Source organism: Ahaetulla prasina, chromosome 1 (genome assembly GCF_028640845.1).
Source record: "Ahaetulla prasina isolate Xishuangbanna chromosome 1, ASM2864084v1, whole genome shotgun sequence".
Taxonomy (NCBI): Eukaryota; Metazoa; Chordata; class Lepidosauria; order Squamata; family Colubridae; genus Ahaetulla; species Ahaetulla prasina.
In genome coordinates, this window is record NC_080539.1 from 73,770,740 (window position 1) to 73,792,985 (window position 22,246).

A 22,246-nucleotide genomic window follows, 5' to 3' on the forward strand; every position below is an offset into this window, starting at 1 on the left:
ATAATTTGGTTACCCATAGCTTATTGAATAAACCACAGTTGATGCAATTAAAATAACATTAGGGTAGCAAATGTATTTTGTTTAATTTTGACTTAGTGTACTGTACAGACACAGCTATTATTGGAAAAGTAACAACAGAAAGGGAGTTAAATTTTACAATGACAAATGCTTGTGCAGCAGACAATTATCTTCTGTTTCTGAATTGGTTGCTGTTACAACTTCACACCTCTTTAATGAGTTATAGGAAGGGAGGGCAAATTACCCCAACAACAGTCTTTTGAAACCTCTATTATGTTTTGTGCTATTCTGAGCATAATGGTGAATGTACAAAATGTTTTCAGGAACCCTATCATGTTTTGTTTCTTCTGTATTTCTTCTAGTGAACAAAAAAAAAAAGATGTAATTCTGGTAAATGTATTGAATTTTGAGGCTAACATAGATAGGCTTTTCCAAGGCTGAGGGAAAACTACAGCACTTCTAGTAACAGAAGTGTCCTTTTTCTGTTATGTTACCAAATACCGCAAAGTTCACCTCTGAGTGTCTATCAATTCTGCCTTATATCGACTTAGTACTTTCAAAAGACTTCGTAAAGCAACAAACTGCAGGGCATCAGGCTTTATGTTCTGGAAGCAATGTATAGCTAGTTACTATGGTAACAGATATATTACAATAAAAGACTTTTCTAATTTATTATGGTGCAAAAGCAGAAAAGAAATCTATTGGAAAAATACAAAGGAGTGCAGTAGAAAAAAACCTGAAAGGTTGTGTTTATAAAATAAGAGAAGAGAGGCCAACACACATGATTGGCATCAAGGTTTGTTGAAGGTTTTCTTGGCAATTCTGTGGATTATTCTCAATATAATACTACTGTTTGAATCTAGATCATCTTACAGAACATATTCCTAATTATTAGTTATTCCAGGTGGTGTTCAGACCTTTCTCCTTTGAACAACATAGAGTTATTTCACCAACCCCCTATTATAATTCAGAATGGTTTTGCATTACACTAATCATGGTTTGTTTTAACATGACATAGCACATTGTGAGGCTTTACATAAAGTATCATGACAACCCCTAATAAAGTATGCTGTAGTTCATTGCAGCATATAAATCCAGCCAATACAAACCAGGTTTGACTGAGATATAACTGGCTTTATGTCAATCACTAAGCTTCATGACCCAGGCAGGATTTGAACCAGCAATGCTGACACTAAACAGCCATCGGCTTTCTAAGTGTCACCAGTACAACTATATGTGTAACACATTGTTGGAAGAAATATCCATCTGGTTCAGTTCCAAGCTGGGAGAAAGGCACTGGAGACAAAATGGAGGCTGGAAGCTGATTAGAAACAGAGTCCATTTATTGATGAAACAGAACCATGATAGGCCGTGATAGCTCAGGCTGGTAAGAAGCCTGTTATTAGAACACAGCAGCCTGCAATTACTGCAGGTTCAAGCCTGGCCCAAAGTTGACTCAGCCTTCCATCCTTTATAAGGTAGGTAAAATGAGGACCCAGATTGTTGGGGGGGGGCAATAAGTTGACTTTGTAAATATACAAATAGAATGAGACTATTGCCTTATACACTGTAAGCCGCCCTGAGTCTTCGGAGAAGGGCGGGATATAAATGTAAATTTAAAAAAACAAACCACCAACCACTAGGCAGCTGACCACATGGCGTTGAGAGTGGGTGGCTTTTATACCTTCTCCTGGGCTTTGCATTTGAACTTTCTGTTCCTGTGCAAGAACATGTATTCTGTTGGCTGTTGTAGGGATCATAGCTGGCTCTGTAGGTTGTCTGAGCTCAGTTTGGTTGAAGTTTGGAAGGTGATGCAATGTCCTTAAGAGATTGTGCAATGTGGTGAGGTCTGCTGCTGGATGGTAGTGGGTAAATCTTATTATCTCCTGAAGGGTCATGTCTTAATCCCTTCACCCTAGAGCTGAAGGTCTTTTGTTTTGTAGATAGGCTGGCCCAATCTTTCTCAATCGGATACAAAATATCTTCTGGGTGGGGGAAAGCTGGGGCTCTGAGTTTTTGTCTCTCTTAAGATTTTTATTTTCTTTTAGGGGAAATATTTTATCTGCCTTTTTTAATGTTCCTCAAAATATTTCATTCTTCTAGGAGAGAGGTGGGTGCTAACTTCCAACAACATTAATTGTGGAAAACTAAGATAATACAGTGTGTGTGTATGTGTCTCTGTGTTATATATATTAGGATGGGGTTGATGGTCTACGTTGTAACACAAAAGTAGAGAATCATAAAAGTCATTTGGACAACACATAAAGTTCACTTTCTTTCAATATATGTTCCTGAAGATTCAAAACCCAGTAGCAAGTTGCGGTGTATGTACAATGGAAAGAAAAAAAAATCTTGTCAACAGCATCCTAGTGTATGGCCTTGGAATTGTGCAATAGAAGAAACACTAGGAAATGTATACTCTTGCTGGAAAACCAGCGCTGCATTGGATCATACATTAGCCGGAGATATTTCAAGAAAGGCCCTCAATACTTTGCCATCCATAAATTCTCTGAATCCTCTCTCTGTGCTGGAGTCAGATAACAAACAGAAAGACAATGACTCCAAGAATCCAGGCTGTCCATCTGCTCCGCACTTCCAGATTCTTGCTTCCCCAGCGCCAGCTGATGAAATTTTCATAGCTGTAGTGAGGTTTCTCATTTCCAGCAGGCTGTGTTGCCTTGAAGCTTCCACAGTTGTGCCCTGTTCAGGTTTCCATGGATGTCTGTCCTAGGTGACAATGATAGGAGCCATTTGCTCTCTTAACAGTCCTCTTAAAGCTCAGGATTTCAAAGCAAATGACACATTAACACATTATAAGAGATTAAGAGCCTCTTTTACAGACTTTCTGAGTTCTGCTTCATGTAGTTAGGGGTCACACCTTTTAAATTCAATCTTGTTATGTCCAAGGTCAAGTAGAAAATCTTTCCACAAAAACTTTGGGTACCACACATCTGATGTTTCTCTGTTGGTGACATGTATTTGGATTTTGTAATACTATGAAGGTAAATATGGCCTAATTAGGGATGGACAATTATTTGGTGTTCAAAATTCCCATATATTTTGGCAGAAGCAGTTAAAATTATGATCTATTGGACCATAATATTATGTTGTCACCAAAGGTGGTATGGAAAGAATTTTATAGTGCACTTTTTAAAAAAAATTGGTTAGGATTTTTAATGGATTTTTTATAAAGAAAACTTATTCAGCTTAAAAAAAAACCATTTAAAAATTGAATTATCTTTCTTGAAATTGGTCATTAAAATTTAGTGGCCCCATTTCAGCTTATTCATCTCCAGTCTACGATCTAGAATATGCCTTCCCCAGGCTTATGCCCTTCTAGATATATTGGATCTATACATCACTGTATTTCAGGATTGCTTGGCTATGCTATAGTTCACGTGCAATGCAGAGATTTAGACTAGGTGGCATTGTTATACTACTTAAGTCAAACAATCTCATGGCAAAGGAGTGTAAATTCTAGAACTCTTAATTCTAGAAGAATTTCAGTCCTTACCTCTGAGACAATTACTAGAAAACCCCTCCTATTTTCAAATGAAAATCCAACCCTACAATCTGCTAAAACAGGGGTCTCCAACCTTGGCAACTTTAAGACTTGTGGACTTCAGCTCCCAGAATTCCTCAGTCAGCTTTGCTGGCTGAGATATTCTAGGAGTTGAAGTCCACAAGTCTTAAAGTTGCCAAGGTTGGAGACCCCTGTGCTAGAACATCTATGAATTCCTTGTCTTTGATTTTCTTTAAATGTATACAGTAAAATACATTCATATTTTATATTATTTTTATATTATATAGAATTATATTATATATAATAAATACTATATAGAATACTATATTTTATTATATAATACTATAAAGAATATGTACTGGATGCTGACACTCATTATGCAACATATTTAATAAAAGGTAAATGTTCCCCTCGCACATATGTGCTAGTCATTCCCAACTCTAGGGGGTGGTGTTCATCTCCGTTTCAAAGCCAAAGAGCCAGCGCTGTCCGAAAACATCTCTGTAGTCATGTGGCCAGCATGACTAAACACCAAAGGCGCACGGAACTCTGTTACCGTCCCTATGGGTGGTCCCTATTTTTCTACTTGCATTTTTTATGTGCTTTTGAACTGCTGGGTTGGCAGAAGCTGGGACAAGTAACGGGAGCTCGCCTCATTATACGGCTCTAGGGATTCAAACTGCTGACTTTTCGATCGACAAGCTCAGTGTCTTAGCCACTGAACCATCATGTCCCTTTTAACGTATTTAATAATATAAGCAATATTAATATAGTGTTGCTTTTTGTTAGAATAAATTGCTAATTACATCTTCTCAGAATAACAGAATTGGAAGGGACCTCAGAGGTCTTCTAGTCCAATCCCCTGCTCAGGCAGGAAACTCTATACCGTTTCAGACAAATGGTTGTCCAATCTCTTCTTAAAAACCTCCAGTGTTGGAGCATCCACAATTTCTATAGGCAAGTCATTCCACTAATTAATTGTTCTAATTATCAAAAAAATTCTCCTTAGTCCGACCCTAGGTTGCTTCTCTCCTTGATTAGTTTCCATCCACTGCTTTTTGTCCTGCCTTCAGGTGCTTTGGAGACTAGATTGACCCCCTCTTCTTTGTGCCAGCCCCTTAAATATTGGAACACTGCTTTCATTTCTGTCACCCCTAATCTTCTTTTCATTAAACTAGACATGCCCAATTCCTGCAACTGTTTTCTGTATGTTTCAGCCTCCACACACACACCCAATCATCTTTGTTGCTCTTCTGTCCATTCTTTTTAGAGTCTTATATGTTGTGGCGACCAAAACCGGATGCAATATTCAAAGTGCATAATTAACACTTCATATAATTTTGATTCTTTCCCTCTGTTAATGCAGCCTAGGACCATGTTACCTTTTTTGCCATTGTAGCACACTGCTGCCTCATATTTAAATGGCTGTCCACTAGGAATCCAAGATCCTTCCTACAGTTACTACTACAGTATTGAGCCAGGTATCACCTATTCCGCATCTGTGCATTTGTTTTCTTCTGGCCCAAATGTAGACCTTTTCTTACCATTGAATTTCATTTTGTTAGATAGGGCCCAGTATGCAAGTCTGTCAAGATCACTCTTTATTAATAAGTATGAAGTAAATTAACACTTTTTAATAAACTATTTTAAAAAGACTCTGGTTGATCTTGAAATCTATGCCAAAGAAATCTGGATGTATAGGGTAGTTCAGTGACGGCTAACCTTTTCTGGGCTGAGTACCCAAAGCACCCAAGGCCTTCAAATTGCAATGCGTGTGCGGCCCCCGTGCATGTGCATGTGGGCCCCCCCACACGTCCCCCCATGCACGCGCGGTAAAGACCCGATGATTAACTGGTCGGTGAGAGGCGTGCGTGCATGCATGGCAGAGCTGAACCGGGGCAACGGCTCACGTGCCCACAGAGAGGGTGCTGATTGCTACCTGTGGCATGCATGCCATAGGGTCACCATCACAGGGGTAGATGCTGTTTAAAAGCTGAATTTAAAGTAGTTTAAATGTTTAAACTTAAATAGCTTAAATGAAAAGTGAGAAGATCATATTTTAAAAATAATTTTCAAGAAGCATCATTTTCTATAGAAGGTTCCACTGGAAGGTCATGTACAAAAACATTAGTCTTTTTGTTTCTACAATCCTGATTACTGACTGACTGGCTTCCCTTGACCCAGTGTTAATTGATGGGAAGAAACTTGGGACAGGTTGCCTTTTGATCAGGAAGCGTTATCAGAACTCTTGGCATCTCAAAGTCACAATCATGCCATTCCTAATTGGAAACTGGATCTACACACAAAGGACCAGGAAGATCAAACTGTTACCAGAGTGAGACAATCTATGTCAAAGGTTGCAGACTTTGGCCTCTACAGTATTATATTGCAACAAGTTGTTATTTATTTAATTAATTGTTATAAGTTTCCATTCAAGAGTGGGATGCCACTTACGTTTTTATGCCTTAGGCATAAAAAGTCTTGGTACAGACAATTATAGAGAACTGGTATACAAACTGAGAGTTAAGTCAAATTTCGAATTTGAGCTAGCATTGCCGGAAAATGAGAGTTGAAACATATTTTGGTCTCTTGGGGATGTTGGAAGAAATGTCCATCTGGGTTCAGTTCCAAGTGGGGAAAAAGGCACTGATGACACGGAGACTGCTTGGAAAGATGGTTTGATGTTGGACAGGATCACATGGTTTGAGTTCCTGAACAGAAAAGGGCCGAGATACTGAGCATGCTTGGTTTTATGCCCTCTCTGAGCTTTGAACTTCCTGGGGCACAGGAAGAGTACCCTGACTGGTTATCAGACTCCCAGGGGGTGGGGGTCTTAGCTAGCCTTGCTGGCTGATGTAATCTTCCCAGGTGCCATGTGGTGAGTTTCTGTTGCTAGATGGGTCCTGTTGTGTTGCAGATGATGGTCCATTGACAAAGGTGGGGAGAATGAGTTTCTGCCTCTGGCCCATTGACAAAGGTGGGGGGAGGCAGGAAGCTGCAGGGAGCTGCTTTGTCCATAAAACATGTTTCTCCATTTCTCATCCAGGGAAATATAATATTCTGCCCTTTTCAATCTTTTCTAAAATATTTCATTCTTCTAGGAGAGGGGTGGGTGCTAACTTCCTACAGGGAGAGCAGGAAAGTTTTTAAAAATCTTCAGGAAAATATAAATGGAATTGCAACTATTGGTGGATTGACACATACTTACCCTATATAGAATCTGCAAGGCTCTACTGAGAAGAGAGCCTGAAACAGCTAGTAAATGCAAAACCAAAATATTCACCATATGTTTTCCTGTCTCAGGAAGTAATGTTGCATTCAAAAATATGAAATCCTATGCTAAAAACACCCCCTCCTACACTACAATTTGAAAGCTTTGATAATTTAAATCAGGAATAGTCAATCTTTGATCCGCCGTGGCCATAATGATTTACGAAGCATTTCTAAGTAGCCCTCTAGCTCCCCACAATTTTGCCATTGAATTTGGAAGCAAAATTATTTTTTTTCTCAAAAACAAGATTGGAAATCAGTGTGGGAGGCAAATCATTTCAGCTAAAACAGCTTCTTCCTCAAACTGGCCCAAAATCAGGCCTGGAGAATTTCAGCTAGTGTGCTACCTAATTTCAAATGGCATGATTTTAAATCGCAGTTTTGGGGGGGGAAGGGGAATTAAAATCTTTTAAGGAATAGAAACTGCAGCAGTTTGTCTCACAGGTCCGGCATGCTTCTGTTTCCACTTCTTAATTACCCTAAAAAAAGTGTGTATCTCTGTGTGTGTGTGTGTGTGTGTCTCTGTGTGTGTGTCTCTGTGTGTGTGTGTGTGTGTGTGTGTGTCTCTGTGTGTGTGTCTCTGTGTGTGTGTGTGTGTGTGTGTGCGCTGTTATTTTGTAGTTTTCAGCTGGTCAGTAAAGTCAATTCTGTCTCCAAACTTTGGGAAAGTGTCTCACTTCTGATTTAAATTATTGTGCTAGAAAATGATAATGTTTACAAAATTGTCACCTCTTGGAACATGGTTCTGGTCTGATGGGGTTTTTCCCCCCAAAGTCTTTTATAGCAGAAATAAAGTCACAGCGAGAGTTGTAGTTGAGTGGCCATACCCTGTTTTCCTATCTTGGCAATGACACAGTGCAATAGGTAGAAAATAAAAGTGAATCACCCTCAAATTGTGACACCTGCTATACTGCTTGTTCAACATGTTGCATAAAGGGAGAGGGAAGGAATTTGTGAAAGGAATTGATTAAATTTATTTATTTATTTATTTATTTATTTATTTTGTCACACAGTATATATAAGCATAAGCATGAAATTACTATACAATATATAAGCATATATATAAGTATGAGTATGTAATAACTATATTAATTGGATATAACGAAAGGAAACAATAGGACAGGAACGGTAGGCACGTTTGTGCTCTTATGCATGCCCCTTACAGACCTCTTAGAAATGGGGTGAGGTCAATAGTAGACAGTTTTTGGTTGAAGCTTTGGGGATTTTGGGAAAAGACCACAAAGTCAGGTAGTTTATTCCAAGCATTAACAACTCTGTTACTGAAGTCATATTTTCTGCAATCAAGATTGGAGCAGTTAACATTAAGCTTAAATCTATTGTGTGCTCGTGTATTGTTGCAATTGAAGCTGAAGTTGTCTTCGACAGGAAGGACATTGTAATAGATGATTCTATGAGTTAAACTCAGGTCATGTCAAAGGCGGCGTAGTTCTAAATTTTCTAAGCCCAGGATTTCAAGTCTGGTGGCATAAGGTATTTTGTTGTATTCAGAGGAGTGGAGAACTCTTCTCCTAAAATATTTCTGGACACGTTCAATTGTATTGATGTCAGAAATGTGGTATGGGTTCCAGACAGCCTAGCTGTATTCAAGTATTCAAGAATTGGTCTAGCAAATGTTTTATATGCTCTGGTTATGGTGGGGGTCATCTGTAAGGTAATGTCCATTAAGCTTGTACTTAGTGTTTAGGTTCTTTTTTCCAATATGTAAGACTGAGCATTTGCTGGTTGAGATTTGGAGTTGCCAAGTTTTAGATCATTCAGATACAAAGTCAAGGTCTTTTTGAAGGGTAGTTGTATTGTTGGTGGTGTTAAATAGTTTGACGTCATCAGCAAAAAGAACACAATCACTTGTAATGTGGTCACAGAGATCATTAATGTATAATATGAAGAGTGTTGGTCCAAGAATGCTGCCTTGGGGAACGCCACTTTTGACAGGAACAGGATTTGATAGAGCATTGCCAATTTTGACTACTTGTTAAATAAATACAAGATAAATTTAATAAATATAAAATATTTATTTATAAATTTAAATAAATATAAGCTAAATATAAGATAAATAAAAATTAAGATAAATCCCTTTATCTTAAATAAAGATTGGTTAAAACAAAGAAACAGAACCTATAAAGATACAATTTTACAAACCTAAGGTAGTTCTGTCTGAAACAGATATTTTTAATTTTTTTCCAAACTATAACAGCAAATCCAGTGAACTTTCCATGGCAGATGGTTTTGCAGCAATGGATCCCTTCAGAAATGTCCCTGTCCTTTGTACCATCTAATCAGAAAACAAGGTTTCTGTAAGTGATCTAAACAGCCAAGCTTTGATCCTGCTCCAAGTTGATGTACAGTTTTAAATGTAATGAACAATAGCAATCTTTGCAGTTGGGAAGGAAACATTTGTGTTATTGTGACCCAGTTGTTCACTCCTCTTTCCTACATGTGTACAGACAGCTGTATTCTCTGCCAGCTGAAGCTTCCAATACCTCCTTTGCCAGGGAATTGACTATATATTTCTGCAGAAAATGTAGTAACTCGGTGTATATGCAAGTAGTTGCACAAACTGTTATATTTGGTTCTCTGGCCAAATGTGAGGTGATTGTCCCTCTATCTTGCATGCATGAAGGAAATGACTTATCTGCGTATGGTAAAGTGAGAGCCAATTCCTCCATAAATGAATGGGAGTAAATTTGTCACTGTGTGTGTTTACCTAGTCAATTTCAATAACTATGCTAAGTAGTAATCCAGTGCCAGCTATCACTGTTTTATTACTCATCCATTTAAGTGTTTGCCTGTCAGAGAAAGAATTCTGCTGCATAGATTTTGCTAGAGCAATGAGCTCTTGGAGGATTATTGCTTCAGCTGAAGATATTTCTGTAGCATTAAGGAGAAATCTTGTGAAATCTGTAATACTGTTTTCCCTGTGGAAGCTTAGTTGTTTATAGGACAGGTTTGGGCAGGCAGAGAAAGAATTACTTTACCTTAGGACACCGTTGGTGCTTAGGTGAGTAGCTAAGTTGTATTACTGCTGGGTCACAAGGTAACTCCATGGCCAAGGAGCCTGGTAGTCTGAAAACATAGTTCTTTGAATCAGGCAGGCCATTCACCTCTGGCTAGGAAGATTCTACTCAGATAGGACCACTTAGAGTCCTTCAGCAACAAAGCTATTGTTGCCATGTGCTATCAAGACTCATTTTTGTCAGCTTCATGATCGTTTGGGTCTTTTTTATACTTATTCACTTTAACTAAAATGTGCTGCCTCCATGGGTCCTTTTCATGCTCCATGTGAAATGCTTTAATAATCTCTTTCTTTCTTTCTTTCTTTCTTTCTTTCTTTCTTTCTTTCTTTCTTTCTTTCTTTCTTTCTTTTCTTCTCCTTCCTTCCTTAAAAAAATGGCAGTCAAAACATAAACAAAAGTTCCAGGAGGACATAAATTAGTTTAACTTCAGCTCTCAGAACAAGAAGAAAGATTTCTGTGTTGTTACAAGAGTTAAACATTACAATAAATGTGTGACATCACAACTTTGCTTAAATTTGGTATTTCGGTGTACTGACATTCTTAGGAAGTTAGATTCCACAATACATTCCAAAATGGATCAATATATAACATCTTACACCATCTTAAAAGAGAGAGTAAAAAGGAAAAAAAATAACAGCAGGCAGACAAATTAATTGCCACTTTCTGATTTATTTTGTTCCTTTGGAAAACCTGGCATGTGAAATTAAAGTAATCATGTGTAACATGTGAAATCATGTGTTACATAATCTTCTAGAGACTCAGATGTACCTCCCTATAAAAATCAGGATTTATGGCTAACATGGATTTCTTTTTATTGCTATAGAGCTTCATTACAGAAAATACTTTGCCTCAACTTTTCGTGAGATTTCTTGCAGCCTGTTCAATCCATTTAAAGGGGGCAGGGCATGCTTCCAAGGGCAGGAGGGAGGGGCAAACTGTATTTCATATTACAGAAAAGCCACCTTTGTAAAAAGGGAAGGTTGGTAGATTCCTAATTGGGTTGTTCTGGAACTAGTCCATCTGTCCGCCTTGAAGGCTAGGGTATAAAACAGAGCTGCAAGCCCAGTGGTGAAATTCAACAGGTTCTGATAGGTTCGGGAGAACCTGTAGTGGAAATTTTGAGTAGTTCAGAGAACCGGCAAATACCACCTCTGACTGGCCCCAAAGTGGGGTGGGAATGAGGATTTTGTAGTATCTTTTCCCTGGAGTGGGGTGGGAATGGAGATTTTGCAGTATCCTTCCCCCTGCAGTGGGGAGGGAATGGGGATTTTGCAATATCCTTTCCCTGGAGTGGGGTGGGAATGGAGATTTTGCATTATCCTTCCCCTGCCACGCCCACCAAGCCACACGACACCCACCAAGCCACGCCTACAGAACCGGTAGTAAAAAAAATTGAATTCCACCACTGTGCAAACCCATCTTTCTGATACTACAGAAAAACCATATACCACTATGCCCAATGTCAGGCACTGACTTTATTTGCACAGACGATAAAATTGAATCCTGAAAGAATCAGGATTTACAGAAAGATTTGTGTTGCTGTTGTTGCACAACAAATACTTAAAACTTTGGAATTTAGTACTAGATCGTGTTAGCTTCAAAAAAACGTGTTGGACCAATTCATAGAAGTCCTGGAAATCAATGGCTAGTAACCTTGATTGCAGTGTGAAAGCCACCTGCAATTTTATCTTTATTCTTTCATATTCCTTCCCCCTTAATTTATGTAAATTATTAATGCATTCAGAAAGATTATTCCACCACATGTGCTTTGAGTCCCTAACAATTATAAAGTTAAGGAGGGAGGGAAATCATACCTTTTGGAGCTAACGGTTAAACACTCTGATGCATTTTCAAATCATGACTTGAAGTTGATCCACTAAAAGAGCTGGGTCATTAACTTTAACCTGTTAGTAAATGATTCTGTGGACCTGTCCCAATTTGATAGTTTTATCATTTACCTTCAATTACTGTAGTTTGATATTTAAGGGTTTAAAAGTGGGAATGGAAGCTTCTTAGAATTATTACCCATGACCTACACTTAATTCACTAATAAAAGCAGGGCTGAGTAGTGTGGATGCAGGACATTAATGACTCAAAAGCAAAGGTCAGAGGAGATGGCCAGCTCCTTCCTTTGCTGGATTACTGATACAAACGACATTTCCTAGAGAGAACGTGCTATTGGAATGGTTCTCTCTGCTCAAATGATGCGTTTTCAATTTTCAAAGTCAGTGAACATTTAATCATGCAACCTTTTCTATCAAAGGATTATTCCTGGATTTGTTTGTTTGCATGGTGGTGAAAATAGCATATACATTACTGATTAGATGTATACCCCACCTTTCCTTCAGGAACTTAAAGCAAGCATCCTTAGCACACTCTACTATTTTCCTCTCAACAGCCACCCTGTGAGGGTGGACTGTGAGTGGCTTTTGACCCAAAGTCACTAATTAAATTCTGTGGCTGAGGGTGGACTTGAACTCTAGATCTCTGTACTTCTAATCCAAAATCTTAACCACTACCCCCCACTCCAGAGGTGGGTTTCAGCAGGTTCTGACCAGTTCCGGAGAACCGGTAGCAGAAATTTTGAGTAGAGAACCGGAGAACCGGTAGTAAACATTCTGACTGGGCCCTCCCCTATCTGTTATCTGCCTCCGAAGTCCCAGCTGATTGGGAGGAAATGGAGATTTTGCAGTATCCTTCCCCTACCATGCCCACCAAGCCATGACATGCCAACCAAGCCACACCCCAGGACCGGTTGTAAAAAATTTTGAAACCCAACACTGCCCCACTCCCTGTCTACTTTTAAATTAAGCAAATGCCTGCTTAATTAATTAATTAGGTCTTGCTGGCAAGTTAGTCTGCTTAGGAATTCCAAATAAATACACTCCAGTGGAAAAGTTTGTAAAGAGGCAATGACATATTCTGATACAATATAATTTGTTCCAGGGTACCCAGGCTCATTCGTGGAAGCAATTCAAGCTTCTCGGCTTGCATTGGACATCACCAAGCCAGCTATATTTGTTTTGCCTTAAGGATTGTTATAAACGTAACTATTGACTAGGGCAGGGGTCTGCAAACTTGGCTCTTTTAAGACTTGTGGACTTCAACTCCCAGAGAGTTGAAGTGGAAGTTGAAGTCCACAAGTCTTAAAAGAGCCAAGTTTGCAGACTTCTGGACTAGGGCATTCCGGGAATTGAAGTCCATACATCTTAATGTTGCCAAGATTGAAAAATGCTATTATAAATCGTGGTTTCAGAGTTAGCATTGGTTGTGTACACAGTCGCTGTGACTTATTCACAAACCAGAATCATAAGACATGTCTTGGCATTATCAATGAACCCAGTCATTGACTGTATAGGATGATTTGGCACTGACTTCTGGCACTGTAATTCTGACCAACGTTCATTCTGCACTCTGAATGGGATTGATCTAAATTTTACCATTTAATTTGCAGCTAAGGGCTGAGTCTATTCTAACCATACTGAGTCAGCACACTAATTACAATATTTCTCTTCATTTGTAATAAAAGCACTATGAAATCCACCAGCAACAAGCCTCTAAACCTTAATAGCCTTAGGGTACATTTCTTTTAAGTAAGCTGGCAAAACTTCTTTGTTGCTTCCTGGAAACAGTTCAGAAATCAGGAGCTGCTACTACTGATGTTGCACAGGCAAATTTCTCTCCCTTGATTTACAATTTTCGTTTCCGCCAGCAAGTTCCGTGTTATATTGTGGCAGCTGTTGCCAGCCTGATGCCCTCCAGTTGGAAAGAGATGGTTGAGAATCCTGGAAACGGCAGGCCAAATAGATCAGGCAGCACCGGGCTTGGAAGACTGACAATAAATTGAAGTATGCTTAATAGAATGAACAAAACTTTGGGACCTTGGCCATGTATTTTGTATTTTGGGAGCATCCATCCTTCAGGGCATATATGTTTTTTGATTTGGAGCAACATCACCAGAAACCTCGCAATATGGAAAACATTTAACTGGAATGCTGTTAATTCAGGAACACTTACTCAATGATTGGGCGCTCAATCATACTTATGTCCACATAAAGCAGCATAAACATGTACTTTTTAAATAGTTTCAAAAGTTAACATAGGTGTCTGTAAAATGCGGTCAAAAATATCGAGCCCATAAAAACCAGAATTTTGACCACATCTTTGCAGTTGCCATCTTGATTTTTTTTAATCAAACCCTGAATATATTTCTACATGGAGACTGATGTGAGGCTCAGGAAGAATGGAGAAGTGAGTTTGACTGCTATTAAATATATGGACACAGCTACACAGATTTCTTGTTAGCAATATGGAAGATGTTTTATTTCCTAGTCTCGGTTTCCATCCATAGCTTTCCTTATGGTCTCCCATCCATGTCTTTGGGTTGTTGGGGTGTTTTTTTTTAATCTGCCAAGATCAGCTCGATACTGCCACCTGCTGTGGCATTTTTAGGAAATTGAATGTATAGTATATTTATTTGGAATGTAAATACAGGTAGTTCTTGATTTACGACCACAATTTACCCCAAAATTTATGTTGCTAAGTGAGAAATTTGTTAAGTGATCTTTGATCCTTCCCAAGTAAGTATCAGAGGATAAACTCTTGCACCGCGGCTCACTTTGGATTATAACACAATCCATCCCACTCCAATCTAATGACAGATTATAAAGACCCTGACCTCTTCCCCCTGCCGGGATTAGCCTCAATAACTCTTGTCCACCCCATTGGACAGAGGACAAGTGCCTCTATACAGCAGCAACCCCCTCTTCCTGTTTCAGAGGAAGCAGGTGGAAGCTTTTAGCAAGCAACCTTTATGTCCAGGGGTATGTGCTGATGAGCAGCAATTTGAGAGGGTGGCTACCTCTCCGTGCCACAACTTGCACAGATCTACATTTCAACAAAGCCAGCTTCCATGGGCAGATGAATAGGCTAAATAATAAATGATGAGCCACAGACTGTTTCGCTCTTGCCCCATCAGCTCTCCCTCTCTTTCTTCCGTCTTCCTAACACACACATATACATTCACACGCGCACACACACACACACACACACAGACATATACACAGCTCCCTTCTGCCCATGGAAGCTATTTGTAAGCAATCCTGGGCATTTAGAGAATGAGGTGCTGAATACCAAAGCATATGCCTGCACACGCATACACGCACAAAGACACACACACGCACACACATACACACTGCACACATTGTGGCTGCAGAGTCAAATATAGATGTTGGGGACGGGGAAACAATGGTAAGGCATTGGGTTACACTATTGCAGGGTGAACAGGCTGCTAACGGTGAGCCTGGCTGGGACGGGACAAGAAAGAGGAAGGACACAGTATATAGGAGAAAATTCGGCTCATAAAGTCTGATTTAGCACTGACTTCTGCACGGGCATTTGTTTGCAATGGACCTTGTATGAGTGCCCACTTATGAGTTATTAATTTAATCTGGCATTGTAGTGAAGTCTACTCAGTGGTGGGATTCAAGTAATTTAACAACCAGTTCTCTGCACTAATGATTTATTCCAACAACCAGTTTGCCAAACTGCTCAGAAAGTTAACAACTGGTTCTCCCGAAGTGGTGCGAACTGGCTGAATCCCACCACTGGGTCTACTGTTCTTCTGCAGTTGGTTTTCATAGCTGATGACTGCCTGCAACTAGAGGAGGAGGGGAGGGGATTTGGCCCAGGTCCTTGAACACCACTTTATTCTTCCCTCCACACTGCACCTTTGTTGTGTTCCAAGAAGCAGGTTGCAAACTGCAAACTGCAAAAAGAAAATAGCACCACTGGTTGATTTTAGCAAGTGAACCTTCTGTGATTCAGGGAAGACAGTTTGGGAAGATAACCTGCTAAGGATGCCCAAACACTTTTCCATCTCAAGTCATCAGACCTATAAAGTTGTGTGAATGTGTGTATACGCATATGTGTTTTTTTGGTCTAGCAGGGTCAAAAAACAAAACAAAGTTCTTCCTAACTCTGATCCAGCAGCTGATTAATTCAAGCCTCTGGGACTGTATGATAATACGCAATGCAAGATATGAAATGCCAGAGGATTTTATGCAAGCTCTCCTAAGGTTTCCTTTCCCCAAAGGAAAAATGAATAATTCGCCTAATAACATTGCACTGAACAAGGCCAGGCATTAGCATAGCAAAGCCGTCTGGTAAAAGTCTTCTTAAAGGAGGTACAGTATATTTTGGTTGCTATGCCCATCCTTTTATTGCTCTCGGGGCTTCATTTAAAGCTAGGATGTCTCTTTTCAATATTGCTTCTGCAGCTGGCCTTCTCTGAACTAAATTTCTCTAATCCTTCTGTTTGCAATGAAAGATGAATTTTAGGCTCTGAACAATGCTTGGGAAGATGTACAATGATTTAAAAAATCCCATGGAGCCATTCTTTATAAAACTTAGTAAGGGGTAGAAATATTATTACTCCTGCGGTGTCTGAACTCCACTTTGAGGGAGATGGCAGCTACATACATTTGATAAATAAACTAAAATGCCCGATAATTTATCTCTATAATTGCAAACAAAATCACTATTATGAACAAAACGTAGACCTGTGAATACATTGATAAAAGAGGTGTGTGTGGGGTGGCAACATCACTGAAGCCAACAGTAGTGCAGTATGAGTAGGGCCACAATGTACTTTTATTAACCAGGAGACAGTTGTAGGCCTCCCATAGGGATGAAAACCAGCTGAATGACTTTAGGCCAATAATTGTCTCTTAGCCCAACCCACCTTACAGGATAGGGGTTTTTTTGTGGGGGGGGGGAAATAGGTGGCAGTACAAGCAGTCCTCAACTTATAACAGTTCATTTAATGATCATTCGAAGTTACATCATTGAAAAAAGTGACTTATGACCATTTTTCAGAGTTAAGAATGTTGCAGCATCCCCATAATCCCATGATTTGCATTCAGATGTTTGATTCATATTTATGACGGATGCAGCATCCTGGGCTTACGCGATCACCTTTTGCAAACTTCTGACAAGCAACGTCAATGGGGAAGCCAGATTCATTTAACAACTGTGTTACCAACTTAACAGTGCAGTGAGTCACTTAACAAATGTGGCAGGAAAAGTCGTAGAATGGGGCAAAACTCATTTAACCAATTTCTCACTTAGCAATATAAATTTTGGGCTCAATTGCAGTTGTAAGTCAAGGACCACCTGCACTAGGTAAGCTCACTGCCTTGAAATTTAATAAATAAATTCCCTTCTTATCCCTATGGATGGCGTATATGTCTTCCTCAATCTCGGGTCCTCTACTAGAGACCTGGAAATTTGAGGGATCTGTGGAGTATCTTAGCTGTTCCTAGCACTGCACTCTTTTGGACAGAGAGCTCTGAGGTTGATCTTGGGTTCTCTTGAAGCCACTCTCCCAGCTTAGGAGTCACTGTCCTAAATGCTCCTACCCTCATCGGGATCACTTTGGTGTTTACTTTCATCTCTTTTTAAATTCGTCTTTCAGGTACTTTCCCAGATTTTCATACTCCTTCTCCCTTATGTTGCTGTCATTTGGCACTACTAAGTCTAACGCCACTGCTGTCTTCTGGTCCTTGTCTATTACCAAAACGCTTGGTTGATTGGCTAGTACCTACCTGCCTGTCTCGAGCAGGAAGTCTCACAGCATCTTAGCCCTGTTATTCTCCTTGAACTGAACCACCTGCATAGGGAGAGTCTATCCCATACATTGTGTCTTTCGTTGGCTCATTGGTTGTGTTGTTCAGCATATGCTGTTCCTGCCTGCACCTTACACCTGCCACTATGTGTTGAGACTGTCTCTGAGGCTTTTCTGCATAGTCTGCACCTTGGGTCCTGTCTAATATGATGGACTCTTCCTTCTATGGAACTGGTATTTAAAGCCTGTCCTTGTACTGCTATGATCAGCTAATCATCTATTAGTTCAGCTACTTCCAAATACTGGTAGCAGTGGTGAAATCTGAACCGGTTTGCCACTGGTTTGCTAGCCACGCATGCGCACCATGCACCAAATGCGTGCAGTGAATGTGCATGCACAGTGCACACCAAACACATGCTACGTGCAATTGCATGCGAACACGCACATACACAGTATGCGCCAAAAGGAGGCCTGGGAAGGTAAGTAGAGCAGCAAGGGGCGGAAAATCAGCTGTGCCGCACGAATTAGATTTTATTTTAAATTGCAATTTTAAATTGCGCGGCACAGCTGATCATTGGAAATACTGGTTCAGAGGAATCAGTAGTTTTTTTAAACTACCGGTTCACCCGAACCGGTAGTTTTTATCATTACCGGTTTGCCTGAACCAGTGTGAACCAGTGGCATCTCACCACTGACTGGTAGAACTTCCCAATGTCTGCCACCTCAGATATCTATCTCATGCAGGTTCTTCCTCTGGTTGATGTTCTTCCCAGGCATGCTCTCAGCAGCTCATCTTTGGGAACTGTTTTATTGATATACTCCTAGATACTCTAGGTTTTGTTCAAGATAGCTTTGATACTCCACTAGCCCCTGCCAGCCCTCCTTCTGGCTGGGGCAGTCTCTGGGTGTTGGATTTGGAATGGAAACCTCCATACATTGTGAGGAGCTTCCGGGTCTCCACAATGGCAGCTTCCATGTTCTCTTTTAGCCAACTCACTGTACCGGCATGGTATCTGATGACTGGAAGAGAATACATATTGATGGTGTGGATCTTGTTATTCCAATTGAACTAGCTCTTCAGGACCTGTCTTACCCTTTGGTGGCATTGGATATTGCTGTCTTCCTTGCCACCTCACTGTGGTTCGCAAGTGACTGTGGGATATCAAAGTACTCATAGCTAGTCTGTATATCTGCTATATGTGGCTCATTGGTAGTTCTACCCCATCAGTCTTAACTACCTTTCTCTCTTATTACCATCCAGCCACATTTCTCCAGTTCAAAGGACATTCCAGTGTCTACACTGTAGATCCAAGTCAAGTGGATCAGCAAGTTGAAGTCTTGTTCACCCTTAGCATAAAGCTTGATGTCATCCATTGAGAGGAGGTGGCTGATGGTATACATATTTAGTCTTTCCGATTATCTGGCTGAGTGGGGTGCAAACCTACAAAGAACAGCAGCAGGCACAGTACATCACCTAGATATATGCCACACCTGATGGCCATTTGTGTGAGTTGTCTTGGGTTGAGTTCCAGTGTTGTCTTTCACATTCCTCCCATTGAGTTCCTAAGAAAGGTCCTTAGTATCCTGTTGACTCTGCATGGTGCCAGGCATTCACAGTTCCATGGAATTCAAGCTGGGCTCAGATTGGCCTGTCTAGATCCTGGATCCTGGGTTACTGTTCTGTCTATGAGCAACAGGTGCTTTGAGCCTCTGAAGTTGTTCCCAATGCCCTTCTGAGCTGTCCATAGCCATATGGTCCAATAGCTTGGTGGCTATGATGCCTAATAGGAGTTTCCATGTTATGAGGAGTTATTGCTTTGGTGTTACTGTATTGTTACACTGCACTTGGTAGTATACCTTGGATGGTTAGGTTTTTGTTTTTGTTTTTAGAACAGAGCATTTATCTTCTTGGCCTCTGCTTCTCTAGTGTATCTCCTTAGCCTGGTAGCCAGTGCTGTAAACGTCTATTTAACAGTTTGTGTGGCTTCAGATGGTGTCAGGCCCTTGTATTTCTTCAGTAGCTGAGCATTATCCTTAAACTTTTCAACTTTTTAAAATTCTGCCAGTTGATAATCTCTTTCTGAGTTATCTTGATCTTAGCATATAACCTCATTTTCCTTTTTTGGGGTGGGTATATACCGGTGTTCTTCCTGACCTTGTAGCCAAGCACCGCCTGGATTACAAACCCCTTCATTGGTTTGAGTTATAGTGGTAGTAGGGATTGTGTGTGTTTCTGCATAAATAAATGTGAGATATAATCATTTTATTTACTATAGTTTGTTTATTCAGGCCTTCTCATTTTTTTCTCTTTTTGGATCTGTGTTGTAAGGGCAACAGCATAGTTTTTATATATTTCCTGCTCAAAATGATAGAAAGATGTGACTTCGATTTTTAATAATTATGATATAGAGCAGGAGTCTCCAACCTTGGTCCCTTTAAGACTTGTGGACTTCAACTCCCAGAGTCCCTCAGCCAGCAAAGGGACCAAGGTTGGAGACCCGATATAGAGGGAGGGCCACTCATCACCAAAGGCACCTAATGAGGCTACCCGCAGTCTTGAGAAGGAGGGCTGTCCATGTGTTTTTAGCTTGAAAAAATTAGCAATATATTTTTCTGTTGATCACTGCTCCGTTTTAATAGCTTATCCTGCTGGTGTTGGTCAGAATGTGTTTTTCTCCTTGGAAGTTCTTCAATTAGGGTATTATTTACTGCTTCATAGTTTGTCTGGAGTTCATCCCTGGAGCAAATCCCACACTCACTAGCATTGATAATATTACCTAGTCAGATAATGAAATATCTAGAAGCAAACAGCCAAGCTCAGAGAGTACCACGGAGTCTACAGTTCAACTCTGAGCTACATACATTCTCTTCTATTGGAATATTGGATTCAGACGAGGCTTCTGACACACGGTCAGACCAAGAATTAGAATTAGAATTTAGATCTTTGAGCTCTTTTTAATTCTACCTGAAAGAATTTGCAACATAACTAGAGCAAATGATGTACCTGATCCCAATTCATAGAAAGAAGTGCAAAGACTGCTGGCAGCTGAGGTGCTAAAATGGAACAAGATGGTAAGCAATAAGCAGTATAAGATAGCTGTGGAATAGCTGCTACTACTACATGCAATGCAATTGTGAGTAGGCTTGACATAGCTAATACAGTTGGGCTGCTAAATAGAAAGGTCAGTAAATTAACAGAAGAGGACTGGACAGGTGTAAAATGATTAGGCAGATAGTTAACAGGGACTATGGACTTAAACTGACTGTAACTAATCATCCAAAACATTTTGGATACACTATATCAGGGGTGTCAAACTGGCAGCCTATGGGCTGGATGCATAACACACAGGCCACGCCCACTCCAGCTCCACGAATGGGAAAAACATCACGTGACGGCAATGTGATGTGGTGAGGTTGACACCCATGCATTATATGATGAAAAATTAGGTGCAAAATATTGTACAGTTTATTTTATTTATTTATTTGTTTATTTTTATTTGTCACAACAATATACATAAGCATCACACAAAAGATTATACAGTATATAAACATATATATGAGGAAATATAAGGAGGTATAAGCATATATATATATATATAAGAAGAAAAAAGAGAAACAATAGGACAGGAACGGTAGGCACGTTTGTGCTCTTATGCACGCCCCTTATGGTCCTCTTAGGAATGGGGTGAGGTCAATAGTACAAAGTTTTTGGTTAAAGCTTTTGGGATTATGGGAAGAGACCACAGAGTCAGGTAAAGTGTTCCAAGCACTGATGATTCTGTTACAGAAGTCACATTTTCTGCAATCTAGATTAAAGCAGTTAACATTGAGTTTAAATCTATTGGTTGCTCTTGTATTATTGCAATTAAAGCTGAAGTAGTCTTTAACAGGAAGGACATTACAGTAGATGATTCTATGAGTTAAACTTAGGTCTTGTCGAAGGCGACGGAGTTCTAAGTTTTCTAAGCCTAGGATTTCAAGTCTGGTGGCATAAGGTATTTTGTTGTTTTCAGAGGAGTGGAGAACTCTTCTTGTAAAATATTTCTGGACACGTTCAATTGTATTGATGTCAGAAATGTGGTATGGGTTCCAGACAGGTGAGCTGTATTCAAGGATTGGCCTAGCAAATGTTTTATATGCTCTGGTTAGTAATATAGAGTTTTTGGAAAAGAAGCTACGCAAGATTAGGTTTACATCTCTTAGAGCCTTTTTTGCTATGTAGTTGCAATGGGCTTTGGCACTTAGATCATTTGATATGAAAACTCCAAGGTCTTTAACAGGGTGGGGGTCATCTGTAAGGTAATGTCCATCAAGCATGTACTTAGTGTTTGGGTTCTTTTTTCCAATATGTAAGACTGAGCATTTGCTGATTGAGATTTGGAGTTGCCAAGTTTTAGACCAAGCGGTTAGATGATCAAGGTCTTTTTGAATGGTAGATGTATTGTCGGTGGTGTTAAATAGTTTGACATCGTCAGCAAAGAGAACACAATTACTTGAGATATGGTCACTAAGATCATTTATGTATAGTATGAAGAGTGTTGGTCCAAGAACGCTGCCTTGAGGAACGCCACTCTTGACAGGAACAGGATTTGATAGAGCATTGCCAATTTTGACCACTTGTTGTCTGTTGGACAGAAAAGCAGATATCCATCTGTGAAGGGGTCCTGAAATGCCATAGGATTTTAGTTTTAGAAGTTTATCATGTACTACTGAGTCAAAAGCTTTGCAGAAGTCTATGTAGATTGCATCTATTGTTTTGCCTTGATCAAGATTTGT